General features: G+C 39.7%; 1 protein-coding gene across 5 annotated transcripts in view; it reads right to left on the bottom strand.

Moving 5' to 3' along the window:
- The window catches only part of CALD1 (caldesmon 1), a 202,822-nt gene that overhangs the window by 135,719 nt on the left and 40,120 nt on the right, over positions 1-26,983 (bottom strand). For 3 of the 5 annotated variants that reach the window (XM_037388086.1, XM_037388080.1, XM_037388084.1), the window contains exon 2: positions 25,586-25,670. The exons of the other annotated variants lie outside the window; for them this stretch is intronic. The gene's annotated coding sequence lies outside the window, so the exon portion shown is untranslated. The remainder of the gene's footprint in view (positions 1-25,585; positions 25,671-26,983) is intronic. 5 annotated transcript variants of the gene reach the window in all.

Below are 26,983 nucleotides of genomic sequence, written 5' to 3'. Positions count from 1 at the left end.
TTTCTATGCACCCCATCACATCTTCAGAAAGATTCTGAATTTGTGAAATAATAAGCTGCGACCAAGACAGAAATAATTTTTTACCCAGCTCTGGTCAGTATCTGCTGACTCACATCCAGATTCCTCTAGTATTTGAATCTTCCATTGACTCCAGAAAAAATTTGTGGTTTACCACAGAATATAAGGTTAGCTAACTAAATAGCATAATGCATATTATTTGTGATGCAACAGTAAGCACAGGAGAAAGAATACTGGGTTGCAAAACATTTTTCTTTATGCTTTGCATATTTTTTGGAAGAGGAAAGAAAACCGCATTAGGCAAAGCAATGTATTTGTTTTTTCTCAAGGACATTGGCTTACAAAGAAATGTTGCTGCAACTAGTGAGAGTTCAAGCCATTGTTGCCCAAACCATATAAAAAAAAAAAACACCAACAAAAAAAAAACCAACCAACCAAACAACCACACAACATTAAAAAGCCTTTGAAACTCAAATGTTATTCCTCATCCCAACCAAATGTAAATAATTCAACAGCTCAGTGACCAACAGTACACAACAGAGAATGACTTTTCTGGTTAATTAAGCATCGAAGCAGAGCTGAAACATTCCATAAACATTAATTTGCTTTTGTAGCAACACAAAATTGGATTCAGCATTAGAAAATAAGGGCTGGAGAAGAACAGCTTGGCACTAGCAGAACCTAAAAATGTTATGCTTCAGCCTCCTTGAGTTGTACACTGAATTCCATGTAGGAATAGAACTTAGCTGAATTAAACATGGTTGGAGTCTTGGTTTTATCTTTCAGATGGTCACTTGCTGCTTCAGTCTGAGTTGCATGAAAATAGAGAAGACAGAGAGGCTTCTCAGTTGAACTCTTCCTTTTCCAGATAGGGTGACAATTTGACTATCAAAACAGGAACTTCCTAATTCTGACTACTGAAGGGGATTCTACTATACTTCCCACGGTATTTTTGCTTTCTTCAAGATCTGCAACAGCTGAATCTAAAAACCAAAACAAAGCAAAAGCTTTAGGAGGTTTATTCTATTGCCTGTATAATGGCAGGTGGGTATGTATTATCACAGAAATACCGAGGAGGATAGGGAAACCAAAATAAAACTCAAAAACACAAATGGAAGATAAGAAAACCTGCCTAGTAGGAAAGAGTTGTAATAAATCACTTAAAAATGACATCAGCCTTTTTATTCAGAAAAGCAGTCATATCAGTGAAGAACCACTCAATGATTCTGCTGTGTTTTAAAAGGCTGGGAGCCTCTTCTTGTCACATGATAATAGCACTATTTTGTCTTTTAAATCCTAGACCAAGAAGCTAGGGCACTAAAAATGCAAGCGTGTGCCAAAATGGGCAAAACATTTAAGACCATCCACATGTCCCATCTTCATCTGGCAAGCAGAAAATGGAATGCTATTCACAGCCCTTTGATATTTCTTTGTTTCTCATGGGAAACTAGTTGATGTTGTCTATTGTCAGCTCTCATTGTTAACAACACTCATGTAGAGTTTATTAATTTTATGTCTTGATGCCATTTGTCCGAAGCAACTTTCCTATAAGGGTCACATTAGACTAATAAACAGCAAAATATCATATAGACAATAAGATTCGTTCACTAGTGGAATTCAAGATGACTGATGTTTAAATTTTATGTATTTCTTATTTCAAAACAAACCCCTCATCAGCCTCAGGATTTCCTTGATGTTAAAAATGTAGAAATATACAAACCTAAACAATAGTCTCACACTCCACTAATTTTTCCTATCATATAATATACAAAAACCACAGTCCAAAGAACATTCCCATTTGAATATGCTCCATCTTCCTTTCCTGGTCCTGTTGAACATCTGGGAATGAGTAGTTTATATTCATATATATATGAAATTATGCCTATCTACATTCATTCAATGGATGCCAAGCCTGACTTATTTAGCTGGAATGGCAGAGCCCTACTCCATCAGAATAAGTGTCACATCATGACAATGACATTAAGTTAGCACCAGTTTAGTTTCATTTGTTTTGACCTAAGTCAAAGAGATGAACTCTTATCTCTACAGTCCCAATTCTTTCTAAACTATTAGGCCACCCTATCTATTACAATTTGCATCTACTTCATGCAGACTAAAAATAACATTACCACTGGTAGTTGAGTGAAAGGAGCTGACAGAAGGGATAGCTATAGAAAGAAGTCTGCCCTATGTTTTAGATGAAAAATACACCCAAAGAAAAAACACAGGGAAGAAAAGGGGACATGGAAAACTAAAGCGATGGGAAAGAGAATGTTAAAAACAAAGGAAACGCAGCAGTGATACAGAAGCAAAGAAGATTAAAAAGATGGGAGAATGGTTGGCACAGAAAGAATGAGACCAACCTGAGAAGCAGGTACAAGTTTAGCAATAGGCTTGTGCAAGGTCCGTTACACTAGAGGCTCAAAGCAACTCTTACAGGTCCTCCAGTTTAAGGTTGGGGTTTGTTGCAGCTACATGGTATGACATTCAAGACATTATCACGTTATTCTTTTATATTTATGGTATCCTCAGTGGTGCTTGTCCCCTCTACAGACACCAAAAAGACAGATGATCTGCATTGCTTGATTCTGCATCTAGAAAAGCGGCCCACACACCAATGGAGAAGGAATCTGTCTTGATTTACTGTCAGATAGGACTGCACAAAAAGCCTTATGATAACAAATACTTTGTGCAGCTGGGCTTGTTCTATCTATCTTTCCAGAAACAGGAGATTAAAAATAGATAATCAAAGAAGGAGACATGAGAGAGAGAGAGAAAGAACACGGGTTTGAGAAGTTAGATGGCTTGTGCTGTAGCTCTGAGTCTGATCTACAAAACAGCTTTTGTCAAAACAATTAGATTGTTCTCCTCCAAGCCATTCATCATCTCAGATATTTTTCTAATTTTGACTTCTACCCACTAGAGAACAGAAACCTTCTAAATAATTATCATCTAGGGATTCCTTAGCTGGAATTTGGACTGGCCTACATAATTCCTCCAGATAGTGCTCCTCGACTTTTTCCCATAGACCTTGCTATTGCACAGCAATGCCTGGAATGCCAGCTCCATGCTGCAGAAATTAGCCTTCTGAGCCACAATGCCAAATTCAATCACGTGACAGCAAGGCTATGAAAACTAATAGTATAGTCCCACTTCTGTATGTGAGCAATAACATGTTTCTAAGATGAATTTAAAGGGGAGGGGGGCAACCAAGTAAGTAATTATGAGGTTTTCTAAGGGGTGTTGGATAGCAGTCTCATAGAATGGAGTCTTTCACTGATCTACAAAGCTAAAAGAGTACTGGTGACAGCAGTGGCAGCTGTATCAGCCCAGTTAGGCACAAACTAACTTCCAGTTAAGGTCTGCCTACTTTTGATTTTCCATCCGGGGGGACAGAGTGGGACAGTAGCTTTAGTGATCCCTCTAGTAACAAGCCACTGATTCCATGCCATTCCATTCCATGCCATTGCCCTCTATATGTCTATGGGAAATCAAAAGAACTACATCCCAGCATGAGAGGAACATGGTTGAAACTCCACACAGGGAAGGCTTCAGGCAATACACTATCTCTTCCCCTGGCTAGGTTTGTATGGCTTTTTGCAATACACAAGCACAAATACATCCCTAATCACTTTTAGTCAACATTCAACCACAGTAAAGTTTTTGTTTCTATGGCATGCATATGATTTCCCACAGTTTTCAGTCTCACAACAGACCTATGAAGAAATGAGTAATTTCTGTTCTCATTTCTCATTTTACAATAGGCTGACTGTAACCTTATGTGGGGGGCCTCCCAGTGTATCAAACAGTGAACCAGCTTTTTTTTTTTTTTTTTCCTTTTCCATTTGGTTTCCTTTCGGGGGGTGGGGATGGGGTGCAGGTGGCAACTTTCCCTGAAAGAAACAAATTCTTCATTTCCTAAAAACACAAAACTGGTTTCTGTCAAATTCTTTCAGTAGTATTCTCTGAAAAGGGAGAGAGGGAAGTAAGAAATGTGGCAGAGGGCGCTAAACTGCTGCCTTCCCTAGAAATAGCAGTTCTGTTGCTGTCGACTTCCTTGTTTGCGCCAGGAGCAAAGCACACACGCAGATTGAAGGGCCTCTTTATACATTCATAAATGACATCCAAACCATTAAAAATAATGGGAGGAAGAAGGCGAAGAGAGGAAGTTTCAGACAAGCCCCAAGTATTGTCTTGTTCTAAGCATACAAAACAGCAACAGTATCTTTGGTGCCCTATTAGAACTGCAAGTGGGATCCCCTGTGCTTGATAATTGACCAAACATCTGTGAAGATCATACATGGTAAAAAATTTCTAGATGGTTAATGTAAAGACCGATTTATCAACCTGCAAACTGTGCAGCTTTCTCACTTCAAGATACAGCAGGTAAAATTTCAGACAAGCATTCATGAGAAAGCTGAAAAATTGTGTATAATAAAAAATTTCTACTTATATACCACAGTCTTAAGGGTTCTTGCCTCACTGGGATTCTTGAAATCAGGACACAAGACTTAAAAAGTATCCTCTTATCTACTTTCTTCATTCTTTTAAAGAGGAAGGTATTCCTCGAGTGCATTCAGAAGCAGTATGTGGTATGTACATCTATGCTCTGACACGAAATCTCGAGTCTTCTTGAAGTATTTGCACCTCTTCCACAAGGTGTCCATGGCCTAAGACTCATAAGCAGACCAACCACTTGCAAACCAAGCTCTCCCATTTTTAGGACAAACACTCAAAAATGACTGAATTCTCAGGGGTGCAGATATCTGTGGACTGAGCTGTCACTGTTTTCAAACTGCCTCAATACAAAGACCGTTTGGTTGAACACAGCAGCTTTGTTTGCTCTCTCCTGCTGTCGCACGCATCACCTCTCTGATAACATGTCCACAGCCAAGTAATCATGGACCACACCAAGTAAACTTTCTTCCTAGAATAGAAAAGAAAGCAAGAGAAAAAAAAAACAAAACAAAAACACACCAAAAAAAAAAAAAACCCAAACAAACCGAAAAAAGCACTGCAAAAAATTTCACCAGTTCAAAGTTCAATCTCGCCTTTACAACTGCAGCCTTTGGCTGATGCAAACAGCTTCTTCTAGGAAGAAAAAGCTGCGCTACTTCAATGAGAGGTACAATTCTGAACAGATGCAGCTAAGCCTTTACAAATCCCTGGGTAGACATAGTTATTTCAGTTTGAGAGCTCAGAGTGTGACTGGAAGTCCAAACACTTTGAAGATGACCTAAATCAAAGTAGCCTACCCTTCAACATGGCAACTTTCCCTACTTGGAGTTCCTTCCACTTTGAGAGAATGGATATAAACCAGCCTCCCAAAGCAATGCACACTGTTCACTAGATCGTGTGAAGCACTGTTTGGTTTTGTTGGGTTTTTTAAGTAGAGAAAAACGAGCTTTTTTTCCTCACGTCTGCTGGTATAGCTTAAAAACTTGTTATAATGACATGGTGCTGGGTGACTACTTGCCTACAGAACATAGAAAGTCCGCTTCTTTTTAATTTCAACGCAAAGGGAAACCACAGCACTGTGGTATAAGGAATGTGCGGTGACACATGACAAGTACTCTTGTACCCACAAGCATATGCCAACAGTGGGATTTTCAGTACGTTTGGTAATAAGACTGTACACTAAAATAAAAGTCATGTGAGAATTCTGCCTCTGCACTTTCTGCTACCTCCCCCACCGTGCTCATTAGTGCATCAGAAGATTAGCTCTGTTCCCTTTGGGATATCTTTATGTGTCCCATGTGAAGGTGGCCAGCCCAGCTACTTGAACAGAAGTCATTTTAAGAATGTAGGTAGTGAGGTATAGCTGAAGCACCACTCAGCCTGAACAATACAAACTACCATGGCCATAGCTGCAGCTGGACCTCCCAGAAGAAGAAATCCTGGGACCACTCTGTACTAGAAAGGAACTACAGCACTGCTCCTGTTGGATTGGCATGAAGCATAAGAACCCATTTTGATTCTCTTGTTGCAACAGTTCCCCCCTATTATTTCCTCTACTATGAAATTCCCAGCACCACACAGACAATACAACAGAAGAGGCTTGTCACATGCTTTGCACAATCCAAAGATTGATTTTCAACCGCCAGATCATAACTGAAATTTGTCAACAAGACAATCTGAAACTCCGTTTATATACTAGCATCCCCACTGGGGGTATAGTGATCTACGTATTATAATATTCACTCCTAGTAACTAAGAGAACAATCCCTGTTTATGCTTATAGATGGCTGCATCAAATAATCAGACATTTTAAAGGAGACCAAAACCAGGGTAACTGTAGAAGAATGGCTGCAGAAGCGTGGCCACAGAACCCCTGAGGGTCTGCACAATCCAGGCCTGGAATTAGAAGTGTGCTGAAGTTAACAAGAAAGTAACTTTGATCTATTCTTGAATCCTGTTGCAAAACCAAGAACAGGAGGTAGATAGAAGAAGTAACAAACCACAAGGCCGAGACATAGCTGACGCAAATAGCTGCATGAATAGAATGCTTGTTCCAATCATGATTAAGCTTTGAAAGCATGATAGTGTATTTAGGCTATATAAGAAATGTTGGAAGCTAATAAAATTGAGCAAGATGCATAACTTATATTGAGTAGTTTCTTGACTCCGGCAGACTCTCCTCCCTACAGGTAACCATTCATAGAATCATGTAGGTTGGAAAGGACCTTTAAGATGATTGAGTTCAACCTACTTCACCAGAGTAAATATGGACAAACTCTCAAGAGTTTTGTTCTGGATGCAGAAATGCAATAGAAAGCAAAACACAGGTAACGCTAATATTAAAAATTAATAAACAAGCTACTAAGAATTATCAGGGTTCTAGTCATAAACTGTTTATAATGGGATAGAACATATTCTTTAAACAGAAATCAGCATGGTAATGGGTTTAGTTACCATGACTAATAAGCAACACTATTTTCCACTGGTACCTGTAAGATATATCATACATATTAGTAACTGGACTGTAACTTCCTGTGATCACCTCCTAGCCCTTTAAAAAAAAAAATTGGAAATAAAGTACTAAAGTGGTTTTAATGGACAAGCTTTGATCACAGAGCCCTGGAAGAGGTTCTTCAAGATTGCAGCCCACTCATGCCTTGCGCTCGAGCTCCAAAATGAGTTCTGACAAACAAGTATTTGGCTTGGCCAACATGCATGTTCCTAGGGAGACACAAAATACAGATTTCTGGTTTTCACCATAATATTTGGCCATAATAATGCCATAAATACAAAAAAAGAAAAGCCATAAATAACAGTTAAGTGCCCTAGCCTGTTAAGTTTTAATAGGATTTATGTACCTTGTATCTTTGAAAATTTCTTTGAGACTGTCTATTGCCTTCAGCAAAGACTGAAAAGAATCAGGTTTGGATAACTTAATTTTTATTCCCAGTTACACCCGCTTGCATTTAAAGATGACATAACACTCCAAGCATGGACAAAGTAGACTAATTTTTTGGAGGTTATTTTGAGATCATGAGAGCAATGGATGTTGTTTATCTCAACTCTAATAAGGTTTTTGATACTTGTCTCTCATCATATAACATCTGTATAGACAAACAAAGAGATTAAAAATTAATCTCTTTATTAAGAGATTCAGACAGAAGAACTGTCAGGCCCAGAGGGTTGAGATTAGCCTTATGAAACCCAGTGGGAGGCCAGTCACTAGTGGTGTACACCAGGGTCAACACCGGGACCAATAATGTGTAACATCATCATTAGTGACCTAGACGATGGAAGAGTCCACCCTCAGCAAGTCTGCAGACAACATAAAACTGGACAGAGTGGTTGATACACCAGATGATTGTGCTGCTATTCAGATGGACCCCAACAAGCTGAAGAAATGATTCAACAGGAACCTCAAGAAGTTCAGCAAAGAGAGGTCAAGGAGTCTCCATCCGAAATCCAACTGTACACAAGCATGGGGAACTTACTATAGCTGACCCTACTTTGACCAGACAGGGGTGGACTACAAAATCTCCAGACGTCCCTTCAAACCTCAGCAGTTCTGTGATTCTGCATTTACAGTACAGTTTCACGATAACTATAAACTCATACATGTTACAATATATGTAACACAAAAACACAATGTGCAAACATACAAAACATACTATCTTCCATAGCATAAAGTACAACAGGCCAGTTCCTTAGATAGTAACTTCTCTGTGGAAACTAGTCCTACATATTCCAATCTGCATCAACTGAGGTTATGAACAATGCACACTAACAAGGTTTTGTTCTAAAGAATAAGTCTTGATGGTACCCTGACAAAAATACTTGTCAGAACAACTATTTTTTGCAACTCAGCATCCTACATGGAACTGCTCTAATTATTGCCTTAATCAACATCATAACTTACAATACAGCTTGCAATTAACATATGGTAAATAGCATCTGCCAATTATACTATCATGTGCACTGTACATCTGATTCCTGTTTTTGCTGGAATGCAGCTATTTGTGCTGGATCTTGTCCAGGGTCTCTGCTTTGGCCTCTAACGCTCTTTGGATGAGCAGCCCTCAACTTTCTGCTGCAGTTAAGTGGAAGACAAGATTCCTGCACATATGAATTAGGTCATAGATATGAACCTTGAAAGGGGGTTCATTAGTCATTTTTAGAGCTCCACTACTTTAAAGTAGAAGAAAATAAATCACAGAACACATGCACTTCATCACTGCATACTGTCATCACAGGCAACAAAGTTAAATCTGTATTAATCACACATAATCCACTATTTCTCCTTTTGTTCCCTGTCCATCTTTTCCCTTTTCTTTTTTTGCTAAACTTCATGGCCTAGAAAGAAATACAGACATTTCATGTAATTATTCAAGATCACATCTCTACTGTTGCTGAGTATCTTCTATGGATGACTAAGGATTTACATTTTCCAGGGCCACCTATAACTGCTCAGCATCTGTCAGGACTGGATGATTTATCTTGACAAATAATTAATCAATTTACTATTAATGATCCTTTTCCTCATATGTGCCACTTTCTCTAGAGCAAGGATTATCGAGCAGCAACAAGTGATTGATTCAAAGTTGTATACGCACATAGGCTAAAGGACTGACTTGCCCTGTGCACAGTTTTGCACAGAGCCCACAGCTTCTGCTCCATCAGATCTGCAAGACCCAAACACACAGTGCTCAGCAAACCATAAAGCAGAGGTATCAGATGTGAAGCCCCCTAAACCTCTTGCACATTAGAAAACTAGAAGGCAACTAAGAATTCTAAGCAATGACATAATCAAAGCATGAAGAAAAACTGAGAATGATCTTAAAAGTTCCATAAGTGTTGCTTTGGCTTTCCAAAACTAAAATCATTCAAAGGAACAGACTCCAAATTTTAAAAAGCACCATAGAAAGAGTCTCTACTTTTACCTTCCTCAGTAACTCATGCTTAGAGTCGCAGAACAACCTTTATCAAAAAGATTCCACCACTGCCATGGGTAACAATTATATTTAGGGTCCCAGAGGAAGAGACAGCCATTTCACAGTTATCAGTCAAGCTACAGAAAACAGTTTGAACCTTTAAAAGACATCCTTTTACCAGAAAAGCTGTTACCTAAGACTCAAGACAAGACTCATCTACCTAACTCTGTCACATTATTTGGGGAAAGGTTTTAAGGTGAGGTTGGAGGCAGGAGTTTGCCTCAGTGCTGCTCCTTCCCCTGCTGCCCTTTGATTCCCAGCTGGTGAGATTTTAAGTCTGGAGGTCTTGGAATGCTTTTCAACATAAACAGTGCTTGAGCTCCTCACAAGTGTGGTACGAAACTGTTAATACAGATAATAGAAAGTGGTTTGGTTTCTTTTCTCTGGGATAGATTAAATGTCAATAGAAAGTCAAAGGAAGCATGCAAAATTTTCCACACTAATCTACCGCCTGCATGTTGCAGAGTCAAGGTCCATTATGAGCAAATGAGGCTTTGCTTCAGTGTAATCTATGTAATGCACATAGCAAAGGTTTACATGCAATGTTCCATCATATTGTTCTTGTTGCTGTCAAATACGGAAAGGGAAGAAAATGGAAACATGATTCAATTAAGTCATTTTCCTTCCCACATAAAACCTCAGGCTGGGGTGATGTCAGATTTCACAAGCAAAACAAGTTTGAGTGGCAGCAACATTTGAGAGGAGGAAATCCAAAGGAAATGATGTTCAGCGGTGCTGATGATTCAACAGGCAGCATCCCTACTGCAAAAGCCATAATGAATCAAGGTCTTTGTGTGACACATGGCTGCTGGGGAGCTTTGACTTTCATAGAACAGGGGGAAGAGTGCATAAGGGCTATACTCTCTCCCATGCCAAACAAATCCTGAAGGGACTATATGACGGGTTCCCTTACTCTCAAGGCATCCAGCATCCTGCTGATACATAAAAATCATATTGGTCTAGTAACTGCTGTAATTTCTGACAGCTCTTAATCATATCTACTAAATTATGAATCATGAATGAATAAAGAAAGAAAAACAGCCCTTAGGTCCCTTGCATTCTCTTACTGGAGTAAAAATGGGAAGGGTGGGCATGAGGTCCAGTTATGCTGGCATTGTGCCAGTTGGGATGTTGCTTGTGCCAGGGAATTTCTCTGCAGGACAGCTGTGGTTGGATTTCATCCTTTTTTGCACCAAAGTGGACAAGACTGGGACTGAGAACATAATGCTCAGTCTTGACCTTTCATCACTGCTGAAAGTCCCACTGTAATTTTCACAAGAGTAGAAGTGCTTGGGAAAATGAAATTCAAGTTCCCCTCACTCTACATCTGCTCTATAGATGATGCATGCGTACCCTACCTAGGCTTATGAGATCCTGCACACCAGGATTCACCTGGCCATATCAGAACATAACTCTGCTGCCTTCCCCGTTCCTCCACATAGTCAAGAGGGCTTTACTAAAAACAGACTGGAGAGTTCAAGACAATCAAGTGGAAAATGCTTTCCCCTCATTTTGCTCTCCTTGCTCCTGACTTGCTACTATTTCACATGTCCTGCTATCCAGTACAGAAGCCTCCATTTGAGGTAGGATGTGGAGAGGGCGATGGAAAGGGGACAGGGGAAAAAACTGACCCATTTTTTCCCCTTGCATATGACTTTTTAAGACAGACAGGTGAGGAAGGTACATGGCACCTTAGCTGATGTATTAGCTACTGTCATTTCAGGGTAACCTTAGACTTGGAAAGAAATGCAGCAAGCTTGAACCACATTAAAGACCTGATTTAGCAAAGTGCTTTGAAACACATGCTTACAGTTAAGCATGTGCCTAAATGCTTTGCTGAATTAGGACCTATGTTGGTAAAAGGGGCAATTGATTAATGGCTTCTGACAACCACCAGAAACTAATGAGCCACAGACCTCCACTTTTTCCTCCAAATGACGGTACTTAAACCCAAAGGAAATTTCATTATGGAAACAGAAAACACTTATAAATAAATCATACATGTCTCCTTTGCAAATATTAATTTTTATCTGCATTTAGCGGTAAACCCAAACTTCCTTTCGTATGGTAATCGGAGACAGTGCCATTTGCCCTGTGTAACTGGTTACTCATTCAAACCCATAAATTTCTTTCTAGAACTGCATGGTTTATGGAAAGCTCTGTGAACCCAGCTAAATCAACCATGAAATATGCAACATCCAACATACTAACCAAAAGATTGCCTGACTGCAACAAACTTCAGGATTAATCACACCAGCACTGTACGATCCACCTAGAAATTAAGAGTTTGGTAACACGACATGCTGAAACCTGCTTCTTGCTGAGACACGTTACAGGAGCAGGTCCCAGGGAATTAACACAAGTTACTCAAGCCCTCCCACATGAGAGATGGAAAAGGTACAAAACATCAAGAGGATAACCTTGGTCCTCTAAGATGCAAACCAGTTCTCTATTTGCCAAGATACACTCCATCATGGAAGTGTTCTAACTGGCCATGTGTTTCAGCTGACTTCACTTTATTTGTATTTAGAGACAGGAAAATCCTGTGGCCAAGGCACATCCATAGGAGCTGTAATATTCAGGTCTAATGTCAACCTTACCTAAACATCATTAAACTACTCATCTTTTTTATCCTAGCACCATTGCTATTGAAGAGCACAGACAACACTTCCAGTTTGACAAAAGCAATCCCTTAACGTTAGCACAGTGAGGTCCTGTTCTAACAGATAAAGTTAGCAACTTTAAGATCATAAATTACAAAACAAGAATACTAATATCTTATGAATTATAACAGTGAGACCTCAGATACCTAAAATGATTCTCCTTTTTTCCATTTTTACATGTATATTTTAGTCATCTGAACCAGATTTCAAGAGTAGACATCTGCTATATAATGAAAAATAACATTAAAAATATACTATTGGTGCCACACAGCAAGACTTTAAACAGGTGTTTACAGTGCTTGAAGGACAGAGATGGAAGCGGCCTTCATAAAAAATGTGAAGTGCAAGCAGTTTCTTTCTTTCACACATTCTTTCTTGAAAGTGCACTGGTTAACCTGTAATTCTAAGGATAACTAAGGTAGCTTTGAATTCATATCTGGCTGACCAGTTACACTTAGACTGAGTTTTCACAATCACTAGGTTTGTGCACAAACATACGACCAAAGCCTGCAGATCTGATCATCTGTGATCACATTTTTGTCCTATTAGCTTATGGAGTTTGCACTAGCATTACACCTTTGTGCCTGTTCTGTGACTGCTTTGCGAGCAAAGGCAATACCTAATACACCAAAAATCCTGCCAGTATAAAGTTAACCTGTCAGTTTGTTTGCTAGTAACAGGAATCAGCAGAGAGATTTTGTATCACAGTTGCATACAATATTTGTTATCGATTACTAGGAGCCCTAATACACAATTTACTTTATCACTGAACACATGACTTGTGAGATGGGGACTTCAGCTTCCATAATTTTATTTAAATGTTTCTTGAATATCCATTGTGGTCTTTTTGTAAGAAACAAACTCTTAAAAAGGCATCTCTGAGAACAGAAGTGACACAACTAATGTGCCTGAGCCTTGGAGGAATGATCAAAACCTATCGAGTCAGTGGAAAGAAATTGTTTCAGTTCCCTACGTTTGGATCAGATCAAATATGCTTGAATGTTGCCCCAGAGGAAAGGGCGGGGAGGGAAAAGGAAAACACTTGATTTTTCTTCATAAGTCTACACAAATAAGATATTACATTACTAAATAAATGCTCAAAGTGTTTCCACTCCTGTTACACTGTGGAGAGGAGAAAAAGTATTTACCTTTGCACAACAGACTGTTACCAATACGTTTATTCTAATTCAGAGCCTGTCCCAAAACCTACTTGAAAGCCCATTTCATGTTCCCATGAATTTCAATTAAGAATTTGTAAATATGCATAATACACAAATGGAATTTTATTAACAATACCTAGCACTCGGTTGAGGTCTATGTCCCTACCACAGTAATGTGCACAAGATACTTCTAGGTTCAGACAGAAAACTTTCAAAGCAATTTCAAAAAAGACAGACAAGGTGATGAGCTTAAAACATATGTCCTTATTCATTCAGTGCATGGGAAAGTTTGAAACAGCAGTTATTTCCTATTCCTAGGACAGCAAAAATCCACAGCGTATCAGTTATCACCCTAAGAGGTAAATTTTGGTATTTCTAAAGGTGAATACTGTAGCTAGGTAGTCACCAACACAAGAAAGTTTATCACTTTACTAAGTCTCTTCTGAGAATATTGGCCAGATTCAGCTTGACCCACACCAACCCCACAGAGTTGCACCAGAGACATCTGGCCCCATCCATCACAACCACCACACCTGGGCAAATAATGTAAAAAACTTGTATTCTTCAAAGGATTAGAGCCTTTTCTCTGCTTGATTATAGTAACAGACCCATTGTGAACTCTTACCATTATGGTTCATTACAATAACAAGCTCAATTTTATATTTCTTTAGCTTTGCATTTCCAAAGCTTTTTTCCCTACTGCAGTTATACTGACAGACACTCTGTTTCATTGCCCCTCTCTTTTACAAAGTAGAAAAAGCTGGCTTGAATTGAATGAATGGCTCTGTAGCATTAAAGAACATACATGAACCTTTCCCTGCAAGGCTGTTATTCTGAATTCAGCATATTCAAACCATGGCAAATGGATGCTAGGAACAGATAATCTCTTTACTACTAACGTAGATGTTCTCAATTTACTACTTTAGGGGATGAATGTGATAAGAGCTGTCCTCTTCATTAACAATCATCGGAGCACCTAGAAAACCTTCAGAAGACCAGGCTTGAGAAGCTCTGGATGATTGTCCCAGTGCTATTGTAAATTCACTTCAAAGACTCCAAAGTCTTTCAGTCATGGGGTAGCAAGGAGGATTAGAGGAACAAGCACCTCACCTTAAGCTGTTCATTTTATATGGAAGGCATGTGGCTTCCACCCTAACAACACGACATCTTCCACAGGACTCATTCCACTTTCAACAAAACGTGTTTGCTCTTCTGTCATAGTGCTGCCTCTTCATTCTCAAGATTTCTAAAACCAGATATTAAAAATTAATATGAAGCACACCCATAGGTGTTGAAGAAACTCGGCTCCAGATCCATCCTGCTCTCCCTAAAGTGTTTCTCTAACTGCTGTTCTAATCACTTGCAAAGTCTCATTGAAGCATTTCACACATGCGTTTCTATTTTCCTCATTGCTCTAGAACTTGCCTCATTTCAGCCTACTGTTTTTCAGCCTGACCTATCCTGTGAAGCCACCTGGTCATAATGTGACTGAACATATTAGGTAGCCCAAGTCATCGATCAAAAAGATCGAGATTCTTCATTGATGTAGGTTTTGATATTAATAGCTTAAACATAACATAAAAGTTGGAAATGCAAGTGAAGGCACTATTGACTAACATCAATATGCAAAAACCAGGCTATTTTCAGCTTTGATCATTCTAAACTTGCAGGCTCGATCTCTCCAAAAATCATGATAGTGGTTTGGTAATTGCTTTCACAAATGCTAGATAGTGATTTACTAAATGAGGCAGTAATTCTTAGTTCTTAAAAATAAAAAAGGAAAAAAAAACCAACACCCAGGGCTGATAATGAATCGATGTAGGAACAATGTCATATGGACGGGAACAGAGCAATTACAAACAGAACCCTGTTCCTCTCAAGTACTGGTCAGTTCCTGGCTGGAATTCCATGTCCATCTGCAGGTATACATCACTTCAGGAAAGATGCAGACCAATTACAAGAGGGCCCAAAAGGAGTCAGTGAAAGTTTTCAGAGTTTTGGGAAACATGGTCTCCATGGAGAAGTTGGAGGGTCAGGTTTGCTAAGCCTAAAAGACATGGTAATTCTCTTTGGCATCTATTAAAGAAGAGATGACAAACTCTTCATATTCACTGAGGGCAGGACAAGATATAATGTGCTTAAGATGGAGCAATGGAACTGATTTTCTCCCTTGACACTAGCTATTTCCCTGCCAGTTAAGACACTTGGGGAAACTGTGTAAAGAGAAGGATAATTAAGCACTGTTACAGGTCAACTGAGGCAAACTGTAAAGCTCTGCATGGGACACTTCCAGAACAGAATACACCACTCAAAAATTATTTAAAGTAGTAACCTCTGGTTTCAGCCAATAGAATGGACTGGATTACTTGCCAACATTTTTTCTGGCCTACCTTCTATATTTTGTAATACTACCTGCCGGTTTCAGCATAAGTGCTCTATGTGTGTCTTCAACAAGAACAGCAGTAAGCGGGGGCTCATCAAAAGACCACAGGAAGGAGGAGGAGGTGCACAGTCATTACCTTCTCCACAGAAGCACTTGCAGAGAAAGATTCCTAAGGATTCAACTGGCAAGTCAGCATATCCTCATAGCCAAAAGGTATCAAAAATCGATGACAGATGTAACAAAACCAGAACCCAAGATGCTTTTGACTATGGACATTCTGTTAACCATAGATAACAATCATATCAACATACAAACCCCAAATCTAAAGCCAGAATGGGATAGCTGAATAAGTATAACGAGCTCAAGATGCCGAATACTTTTTGCCAAGCATACGGTTTTAAAGTCCATTAATTCAATTTCTTTTGCTTAAAGCAAAAAAATCTGAACCTGAGAATTTAAAGAGAGATTTTAAAGAGATACAACGGACAGTTACTAGCTTTGACTTTCACTGAGTGCCTATTTCCCATCCTTGAAACGCTCCCTCTAATCACTATTATTTTCACTTTAATTTCCCCACATATTTCATTTGCTTATAAAATTCCTTTTCCTATTATTATAGACCTCTGAACTTGTATTTTTGTGTGGATCATAAGCATAGTACCAGTGAAACCAGCTGTAGCTGCTAATCCACCAACATCAGCATTCTGCCCCCAGCAGTAGCTATGAGATATTCATAAGAAGATGTACAAATCCACAAGTCTCCAATCAAATCTTGCAATAACAAGCAGGATAAGACAGGTGAATTTTTTTTCTGAATCCCTCAGCATTCAGCTTACACTCTGGAACATGAGATCTGCTTACTTTTAACGTCACAGGCACATCTACACATTTTATTAAGAGTCATAAAACAAAATCTTTTTTTATATCCAAGCTACTTAATCAAATTTTTGGCAAGATGATTAACTAAAATTCTGGAACAGATAGGAGGGAGAAAAAAATTAGTAATAGGAAGACTTTTCTCCCCAAAACACAAGTAAATATATCAGTAACATTAGCTCACTCTGTTACGTGCCGCAGGCATATGGAAGGAAGCATACAGAAAAAGCAACACACAAAGCAACACCATAATTCTGTCCCAAGAAGAACACAGGTGGGTCATAATCTATCAGTGCTTCAAAACAGTTGCCTTTTATACACGTAAGACAGGAGGCTGGATCCAGAACACAACCAGATCTCAGCTTCATACTGCTGGCTCACCTCTAGGGAAAAAAATCAAATGCAAAAGTCTCTTTCTGGGTTATTTAGAAGTTCATGGAAAGCTTTGAAGTTTGGGTCCAGGCTGTAACCAGCTCATCCAGACTGACGCTCAGGCTTGGGAAAGACTTGAATTCTCTGTAAGCCCATCCAACCCAGCCTTCCTGATGTCACAGGGCTATTCATTTCGTACCAGTGAATTCTTTTAGCAAAGTCACCTGTCCTTAAAAGGAACCAGCTCTGAGGGTTCGAGACCCCCTTAGCTCAAACCAGAACTGTCTTTTGCCTGTATCAGGGTAGTTAATATTTAGGCCACAGTGGGGTTTACTGGGACAGCCACTGGAAGACCTTTCTGGGACCAGGCTCCAAACTCTGTCCTCTTCTAAACAAGCTATGATCCCTACACAAGCCAGTTCACATCTCTGTTCCCTCTCTGCACATGCCTATTTTTGTCTATTTTAACTTGGAAACACTTCAGGAAGGAATTTCATCTCACTAAATATTCACATAAATGGAGCTGTATAGTGGCACTGACATACAATCACAACTCCCGATCAAGCATATGTTGCCTAATCTGTTTCTGCCATGTCAGATTCTTCCCTATAGGAAAACAAGTATAGAAAAAACAAGGCATCTTGCTGAATTCCCGTGTCTTCTCACACAGCTTCATCCACTAGCCCTGTCCTGGTGGTTTAGGATTAAACTGAGGAAAGGTCCACATGCAGATGCCAGCAACAACTGAATTAGTTGTGGTGCTGACAACAACAATCCTATGGCAGCAAGGATGTCTGCTAAGGCTGCTCAAAGCCAGCAAAAACACAGGCTACACTTTCAGCAAGTGCAGCGTGGGTCACTTTGGTTTCTGTGCCACATTAGCCTGCCACAACCTCCCCTCTCGTTGCTGAGAAGACGCTGTCTTTGCTTGTAACTATCTGTGGTTAAAACTATGCCTTAGTCTAGTCAAACACAAATTCTGTACAACTTTTTAACTTTCATATTCTTTATATGTTGCCATTTGTACGGTTGCTTGGTTGTGGTGTTCTTCTGTTTGCACATTTTGTGTGCAAGCTGGAGAGTGTCAAGAGGAGGCATTTAGATCCAAATCACAACCTATTATGTTCTTCTCATAGTTAAAGTTGGATCAGAGTTCAGATGAAACAGTGCCAACATTTTAAAACTGCTCTCAGAAGACTTTAGCTGGAATATCTTCTGGACAGTAGCTGTTCTTGGGAAGTCCACCCAAGGCCAAAATTCCATAGAAATGTTTCTTGCAAGAACTGAACTACAACCCTACAGCAGAGCTCCTTTCTATACTGGATCTAAAATGGGAACTACCCATTCCCCATTTCTCTAGAGTGAATGCAGTGCTGAGGCTGCATTTCAATCCATTTTGCCCTAGTCTGATGTGTTGTGGGAATGCAGAACACAAATAGTCACCAAGAACCTCCTTACTCTTGCTCCAAGAGCTCATACACCTTTGCACACCTTCCTTGCACTTTTCAAACCTTCTGCACACCTTTCGGTCCTCATCCATGGCTCCAGTCTATGGCAAAATCCTTCACCGGGGCAGTAACTTTTACACAAATGATTTTGTGATCTTTCAATCACCAAATTCTATAAACAGCTACATACAGTGAAAAATTCAACTAACACTAAGACATCTTTTTTCAACTACGTTTATCCTCAGCCACCTCAGAGCATTCGCTTCCAAATATAAACTTAGCTTACTAAAACTATAAATCACGGATGTATTTGTAAACCTCAGAGACTATGACTGCAAATTTCTCAACTCACATAAGCAGTACTAGACCGGATTAAAGAGACTGTAAGTCACCCTGGGTCTCAGATATGCTACAATACTCAGAGAACCCCTCACCAGGTATACAACACCAATAATCACCAGCTCCTCACAAATTAACATCAACTGATGTTTCTGCAGTGAAACTGTTACCAGCTTTTATCTCACAAAGATAATAGGCACAGGAGAGTTGGACAAATCTACCTCCAGCTGCATCTGCTTCATGCAGCACGGTATGATGCATTTTTCTTTAGTCCAGTAAATCCATATACTGTACCAGTGAGGGAATTACCAGCCTGGGTTCAGAAGAAGAATTTGTGATTTACCATCTACATGAGTTCAGAGTACATGTAAAAATACCATTTTATTTTCTCCATGCTCCACACCTAGCTCTGCTACTTTTTTTTTTTTTTTTTTTTTTTTATGATATGGCATTCATTTTGCACTGATATAAACACATCTAAACAAAAGACAGGCTCACTTCCTTTTCCAAGTATTTTCAGCTGATTGTATACTTGCTTGTTCAGGTCTCAGTATGAAAGTCAACAGCTGGGCAAAACAACAAAGCAAATCTGGACATGTTAAAACCATATTCTCAATGGATTTCTAAGTGAACTTTGCAGAGGTTACACTCAATATAAAGTTCACCCTTTTCATTTGATTTAGTTCCCCTCTTCTTTTAGCAAACAAGGTGACAAATGATTATGCTCAAAAAGAGTTTTTAATGATAGTCCTCCTCAATTTCCACAAGCCTGGACAACATAAGCTTACAGGTCATTTAATGTGTTTGCTGCAGCCTTTTGCCCAAATATTTTTACATTTCCACTTTATATTTTCCAGACCATGTACAAACTTGAACCGACCCTCACAGCAGCCTTACCAAATGCAGCTACTGTAGTGTTATCCTCCTCTAACACATACAGACATAGGGTTTAAAAAGTCAAATGACTTGTGTAAGATCAGACATATCACCAGCAAAAAGCAGGGTCAGAACTCAGGAGATGATTCCAGCCTCCTGGCAGTACAGTCCTGTCTTTAGCTACAAACCACGGGCACGACTTCAGGCATTTTTGCATCTTTGATAGATGTTGCCAAACTTTTCACAATCAAAAGGCTCACAGGGGTTAAAGTTGGCCTTGTTTAATCCTGTTTCTTGGGAGTACAAGTCAAATAATGCATAAAGTGGTAGCAGAAAGAGTCCAAATAATATTAAATGAAATACAAAAGGCAACTTTACAGGGCAGAAAGGTAATAACCCCTACACAGCTCTGTGGTGATCACACCTGGAATACTTCATTCAGCTCTGGAGAACTCATTTCCTGAATGACAATAACAACCCAGAGGAAGATCACGAGAGAGCCATAAAAATGTTAAGCAAGCAGAGAGGGGCTAACTTACAAAGAGAGATTAAAAGAGCTAAGGATGACTAAATCCTAAGAAGGTGACGTGACAAATGTCTACAAGTATTAGAAGAGCATCAGCAAGAGCAAAGAATCATTTTAGTGAAACAGGAGTTTACAGATACAGACACTAGTAGCAAATTAAAAATTATGAGAACATTTATTGATTAAAAAAGTCATAATGTGCTTAACCAACACTACCGCTTCTCAACTTTTTGTCCTTTGCAAACACAAAAATTGTTGGCTAAATCCTGAAAACACTCTGTTTTGAAATTTCAAGTTGAAAGCAAGTTCTAATATTTCCCCAGTGGAATATTCTATCCTTGGTTGGGGAAATTGCAGATATCCTTAACCCTGAAGCAACACAGACCTGTTATTCTGTGTTGTTCTGCAAAAACAGGCTCATTGCTTTTGCACTACCCCAGGTATAAGCTACAGCTCTGACTAGAAACTCCCTGACACAAGTAGACCAGCCTGCATGTACGGATGATCAACATCCCAAATGGGGCATTCACCAGTGGCTCCTGTCTCTCATCTAACCATCCTGAAGAACGACCATGAAAATAAATGCCAGATCTTGTTCTATTTGACTTTGGGATAACTTGCAATTATGATGGAACTAAGCAACTCAGTATCTATTATCTTCTGTTTCTCCTCTTTGTTTTCTCCAGGAAACAGGACTGGCACATGTGGACCTTGTTGACAGTCCATCTGGACACAAAAGGCTCCCTCTCCCAAACTCAAGCTAACCTTGTTGCAACAGTTTAGAGTCACCAATCCACTCGTTCACCTGGAACCTCTGCTGGGAGCTACCAAAGGGAATAGGTATACTTGTGCCTCAGCCAGTCAGGTTCACTGCACTCCTGTTTTTCACCTGAGTAACAGCATATTATTTAACTACTGGGCTTTTACTGGGATTTGATTTACAGAGTGATCAAATTCTATGGATGAAAATCACAAGGGAACCACTAACTTGTGTCATAACAATGTTAGCTTTGGGAACGTTTGTCTTGGGAAATGATTATTTATTTTCTATTTGCTACCAAATTTTAATGACAATTTTTGAAGGGTTTCTATTTGTCCTGTTTTATTAAACCTGCTAGTTCATGAGAAAAGCAGTGGCTGTCTACTCCATAAAATATGAGCACAAACAATAAGTACATCAAAAGTCTATTGCTGGTTGGCCAAGTTCCATATATCCTAATATGGACAAGAAAATGTTTGACTGGAGCCCAGAGCAGAGTGCCAAACTTCACAGCTCTGCCCTAAGCAGGGTGCCACAGAGCCCTCTGCTTAGGCTCACTGTAACTTCAGCTCCGTGCAGTTACTACCCCTTCACATGAACTACACCATAATTGTACTTCTGCACAGTTACAAAACCCAGATGCTTTTCTTCTCTCTCCCTTGCCAATGAAGATTAATTCTAGCTGCTGTACACGGCTTTCAGAGATAGAAGCTCACTGGAGTGTTTCCCTTCTTGGGCTAGATATATTAAGGAAATCCTGGGTATCCCGAGGATATAAAAGAACATACACTGTACAAGGCACTCTGTGTTTGTGTAAACATCCCAGAAAGTGAAGGTTTTAAAGGGCTCCGATACAAGAAAACTCTTTTTATATCTATTGCTAATGTACGTGTGGGAGGTTTTACAATATCATATGTATATGCAGGGCAGTATTTTCCTCACTATCTGTCTTGCTGTTCCTGCCATTTACAAAACTTGGCAAGGCGCAGATTGCTTCCCTGCCTCTCAGCCCACTGCAAAATAAACCTTGCCCACTCACGTTATGTATTTGCATTCGCTGGGCAACAAGTTGTTTAGGATTTTTAAAACAGTTTTAAAAGGGTGACAAAGCAAATGAATTATATTATCAAGGCCAGCCTTTAAGTCACACTTCAGTCCTCTCACTCTTTAACCTAATGCCACTGAAATCATTGTGAAGGCTGATAACAGGGATTTGGTGACAGAGAAAAATGGATTGTTGAGCTTGTATCAGTGAAACAAGTCACTTTAGGCATTAAAAGAACAATGATACCTTGATTATGCAAAAGGGTTAGCCAGCCTCTCCCAGATCATTTCCTATGAGATCATACGCAGACTTGAAAACAGAAGGGACTGGTTTCAGGAAGCTTGGAAGCCTTTTATGGATTATATTAACAAGGCACAGGCTGTTCCCTAAAACTGATTGTACATCAAATTCCATTACAGCCACATGCTCTTAGTTGAAATTCCTTTAGCATATATGATAGTACCAACAACAACCAAAAACAAAGCAGCAATTCTGTCATATAATCCCTACGACTTTTGTTTTGGGGTTTTTTTGAGTACAAGTATTAATGGTAATTTTCTTGGTGTAGATAGCACACAACAGGCTACAATGGGATCTCTGTTAGGTTCCCTAAACTTTAAAGCATCCTACAGAGTTTAGCCACAACTTTGCACAAAGTTAAATACCTGTCTTACATAGGTAAGGGGGAAAAAATGCTTCATCGCAAGACTTTGGAATGATACCTGGTAACTACTAGGGAGCCAATTTTGATTTTTCCTCTCCTATAAGTACTAACAGGAAAACATACAACTACAAAAATGACCTCAGTGCCTGAAAAATACTTATTCAGTGGTGGCTTTTTTGCTACTTGATGTCTTAGCTAATGCATTTACTGGAAGACTCATTTTCCAGTTAGTTTAGTTACCATAAATTCATTCTTGATACAGAAAATAAGGAAAAAAACCCAGCAACTGCACTCCTTTTCTAAGAATTAATGCTATGTATTTTCTTATTTTTCAGAATTTTACATCTATGTGTTATTTTCCTGGTGATACATATGAAAGAGGCAGATGCTTCACATGCACCAGGACTACCACATGGTTCCAGGCAGACCCATGAGTCTATAAACACAACTCAAATGCTGTAACTCTGTCTGGAAGTGTCAAGGCATTATGGAGGATCTGGCCTTCAGCCTCTTTAAGCAAGGCTTATGCATCCCTTGGGTTTCACGTTAACTCTTTAGTGATGCATAAATTGCATGCTGAGCTTTATTAGACGTGCACTGTCAGAAGCTGAATTTCACTGTGGGAGGCAAACTAATCTGTTAATTGCATTAGCTGGCATTTTCTATTTATTAGCAATGATATTAGCAGATTTTGTTCTCAGTTGAAAGTAACACATTTTGAAACAGCAGCTCTCCAAGAAAAGTAATACTCTTTCCTTCTGTTTACAGATGGGGCAAGAGAGGCACGGATAAATGCAGTTACCTGCCCAAGTCCAGTTGGTCATTTCAAGAGCAGCACTTCTTGCATCCCAGTTAAGTGCTTTCTCCTACTGGGTTGCACTTTCTCCTAATATCTGCACAGTCCTAAAGCTAATATAATCTGCATCACTGCTGCTGAGGCTGGAGAATCAGAACATTTGGAATGAAGATTCCCCAGTGTAAAACTGCCATCTCTTATTAGAAATAAGACACATTTTTGTTCTTGTCAGGACTGAAGAGAAATAAGAGGCACCTGAGCAGAGGAATGCAAAACTCACAAATTTATTACAATTATTTGCTAGTCTGTTTAACAATAATGCTGTTCTCTGTGTCAAAGAGGACGTGACAGGTAAAGACAACTGTTGCCTTTGCTCAGTTTGGGGAACAACCATCCTGATGCAATCTCCCAGGAATCCATCCTTAGAGCCTTGCCCATCACTATTTATAGCCAAGTAAATATTAGATGATTCACATCTTCTGCCCTGAAAAAACAAGACCTTTGGCCTTAATATTTCTTTGGAAAGTGCAAAAGGCTGCTGCTCTGCAACAATGTTTCCTTCCATTAAAATTTCCTCTCAAAATACAGGGCCCAAAGGAGGGACACTTAGACCTCAAATATACCACAAACATGGGCAAGTTTGCCTGCAGGCATTTGGAGGCTGGGAATTTGCCCAAAACATTATCCTTACAGAATTAACCAACTCTCTGTTAGTCAGCATAGTTAACAGCCTCAAAAAATAATTTTACTCTGGCATGCCTTTGGTCAGGACGGCTCACCAATTGCATATTGCATTGTTTTCTACTTCTTAAAGAATAATTAATCCCAAGGACTGAAACTGGAGCCTTTACACTGCAAATGAAAAGTGTTTGGAGATAACACTGTCCAACAAACTATGACTTTTAGCTTTCTATTACTCCTAGCCTTAGCTCCAGCTTGCCCTGCCTCTCTTTCCCCTTATGTCCTGATACAAGCTGTGATAGCCAGAGCCCAGAAAAGCAGGCAAGCTACAGCTGACCACACAGACTCAGTGTGTGCTCCGGACCCTGCCCTGCTTGGGACTCTTGGATCTGCCTGATGAACACCACTCATTATAAGAGACAGAGTAGAAAAATGGTGCAAGACTGGCAACATGACTCAAAGGCAAGCCGTTATCTGCTGTTCACTTGCTAAAAGTTAACGCAGACACAATAGCCGTCAGTTCTGCCATGTATATGACCATGACTTCTTGGGACACTTACAAAACACTACCCTCATGGGAAAAGTCAAGATCAGATCTGTGATATCCCTCCTCCAAGACACAGCCCTTGATAGTGGCCAGTCATTTCAGAGAGGTGTTCAGCAAACAGGGTAACAAGTCAAAGCAAGTCTTTTCCTAACTTTCTCATCGAGGTTGGCTTCTTCACTTAAGTTTTAAATCCGTTTTAATTGTTTTCCTTAGTCTTCGTTACCGTAAGTCTACATTAATTAGTATTTTACAAAAAACGTCCCATCCTTTTGGATCAGTGAGTTTGCTACGCATGACATCATAACCTCCACCTGTGTAGTCAGAATGATGGAGTTCCCTCACTTGAAGCAATTTGTGCTGAACAGCAATTATAAAACAAGCGTAGCCTGGGAACATTTATTATTATTACCACTGCTTAGCAAGACTCCTATCAAGTGCTGAAGCAACAGCCTTTTGAAAGGCAAATTTCCTCCCACCTGGCAAGCAGAATTGGTTTACATGTCCCTATCAAACTAAAACCAGAACACCTAGGGAATATAGTAATTGACTTTACTAACATACTCAGCAACATTATTATCTTAATGACATATAATAGTCTCCATATTCATAACCTTTCACCAGGATAAAAACTAGTATGGCTGTTGAGCTGAAATAATCACCTCAGTCTCTACCCTGTGTGTACAACTGATGTGTGTGTGCAAAGATGACCACGCGAAAGTTTAATGACAAAGACTATTAAGAGTTAGGCCTTCTCAAAGGAAGAAATGCTCCCTCCCCATTCAGGTAATATCCAGGGACAACAGTGTTAAATTAAACTGAATACTAACCACCAGAATGGCCTCTTCGAAACTCAAGATCTGATGTGGAAAGCAAACTAAGTTAACATTAAAGTGCTGGTCATGAGAGCAATTGTCTCAACTGAATACAAAATACCTCCAGGAAAAAAAAAATATATATATATATAAGCATTAATAGCATATCTCACCAGTTACGATGCCCCTGAGCCTGCACGATGCTGCCTCTTCAGCTCCCAAGGGATTCTCTGAGTAACCAAATGGTTATCACAGGCGCTGGAAAGACAGAAGTGTTTATAGGTGGGAATGAAGAGGGCAAAGGCAGAACTTTACAGTAAGGGTGATCTAGAAAGCAGACCAGATCGTGACTCCCTGCTGCAGTTGCTAGGTGCTATTGCACTCGTGACCAAGCTGACTTACAGCTCCTTTTCTTTTTCCAGTGACGACTTGGTGAGGAAGTAGAAAATCTCAAGTGAAATGGGGCAGACCGCACTATGCATCCGAAGTCACATTAAGGGAAAAGAGTTGCTTCCACTTGCAGGGAAAACTGCTCCATTCACCTGATCCTGCTGCTGCGACTGTAACCCAATCACAATGTAATACAATCCTGAGAACAGCCTCGGAAGCATCAGCCACAGAAGTGAGAATTTTAATAGCCAAACTGCACTGATTAATATGGAGCCAAACCTGATCATGCCCCCGTTATTCACTTCACAAAAAGTATCTGAGGGAATTCCCTATTTGTTTTGGCTGTAGACCAGCATGGTTCCTTGCTTGCTGGCTGATGCCAGTCAAAGATGCAAAAACACTTGGCTATTTCTGCATAGCTGCTGGAGTGCATTTACACAGGTTTTGGTGACAGGTTGTTTGTCTGCCTCGACATGTAGTTAGCCGCTTCGTGACTGTTACAGTGGTAGAACAGCCACCTCTGAGTAATAGCCAGAATAAGTGATAACAGCTTGGGTGGTGTGCAGTGAAGACTGGAAATTGCCTCCAAGTGATGTCTCAGCAGAAGAACTGGAGGGAATTCCTGGGGGAATACTTGGAGTAAAATAAGCCCACTGGGAAGATGTTCAGGGGCCCTGGTGGCTCCTATCCCCTTTCATCTACAGAGGCAGTAAAAAGACAAAACTTCCGAATGTCTATATACTCAAAAGACAAAAGGCTGGTATCACAAGTTACAGAGAAATGTTATTTATCTGTTAAGTCAGGTGAAGTAGTACATCTCAAAAAGGAGCTGGCTTCACAATCAGCCTTTAATTACACAAATACAGCTTACCTTCCATGTTGTCCATCTAATCAACACAATCAGCAGATGTGATTAAGAATATTCATTAGAATAACTGGCTTGAGGAGGTGATTTGACCAAGCTCTGGAAAAATATATCATGCTTTCACAAGTGGCACTGCATTTTTGCACCATTTCTTCTAAATCTTTAAGCAGTAATGTTGAAGGGTAGTGATGCTTATCTCAGGGAATTTTGAGGGGTTTGTTTAATTTTATACTGCCTGTCAAACAAGGTCTTACAAAGACAAAATGTGATGGGATGGTGGGGAAGTCAAAGTCTCCACAACACATATAGTGCTGTG

The sequence above is a fragment of the Falco rusticolus genome, chromosome 5 (genome assembly GCF_015220075.1).
Source record: "Falco rusticolus isolate bFalRus1 chromosome 5, bFalRus1.pri, whole genome shotgun sequence".
NCBI lineage: Eukaryota > Metazoa > Chordata > Aves > Falconiformes > Falconidae > Falco > Falco rusticolus.
This window is presented reverse-complemented; position numbering and strand designations above follow the sequence as displayed.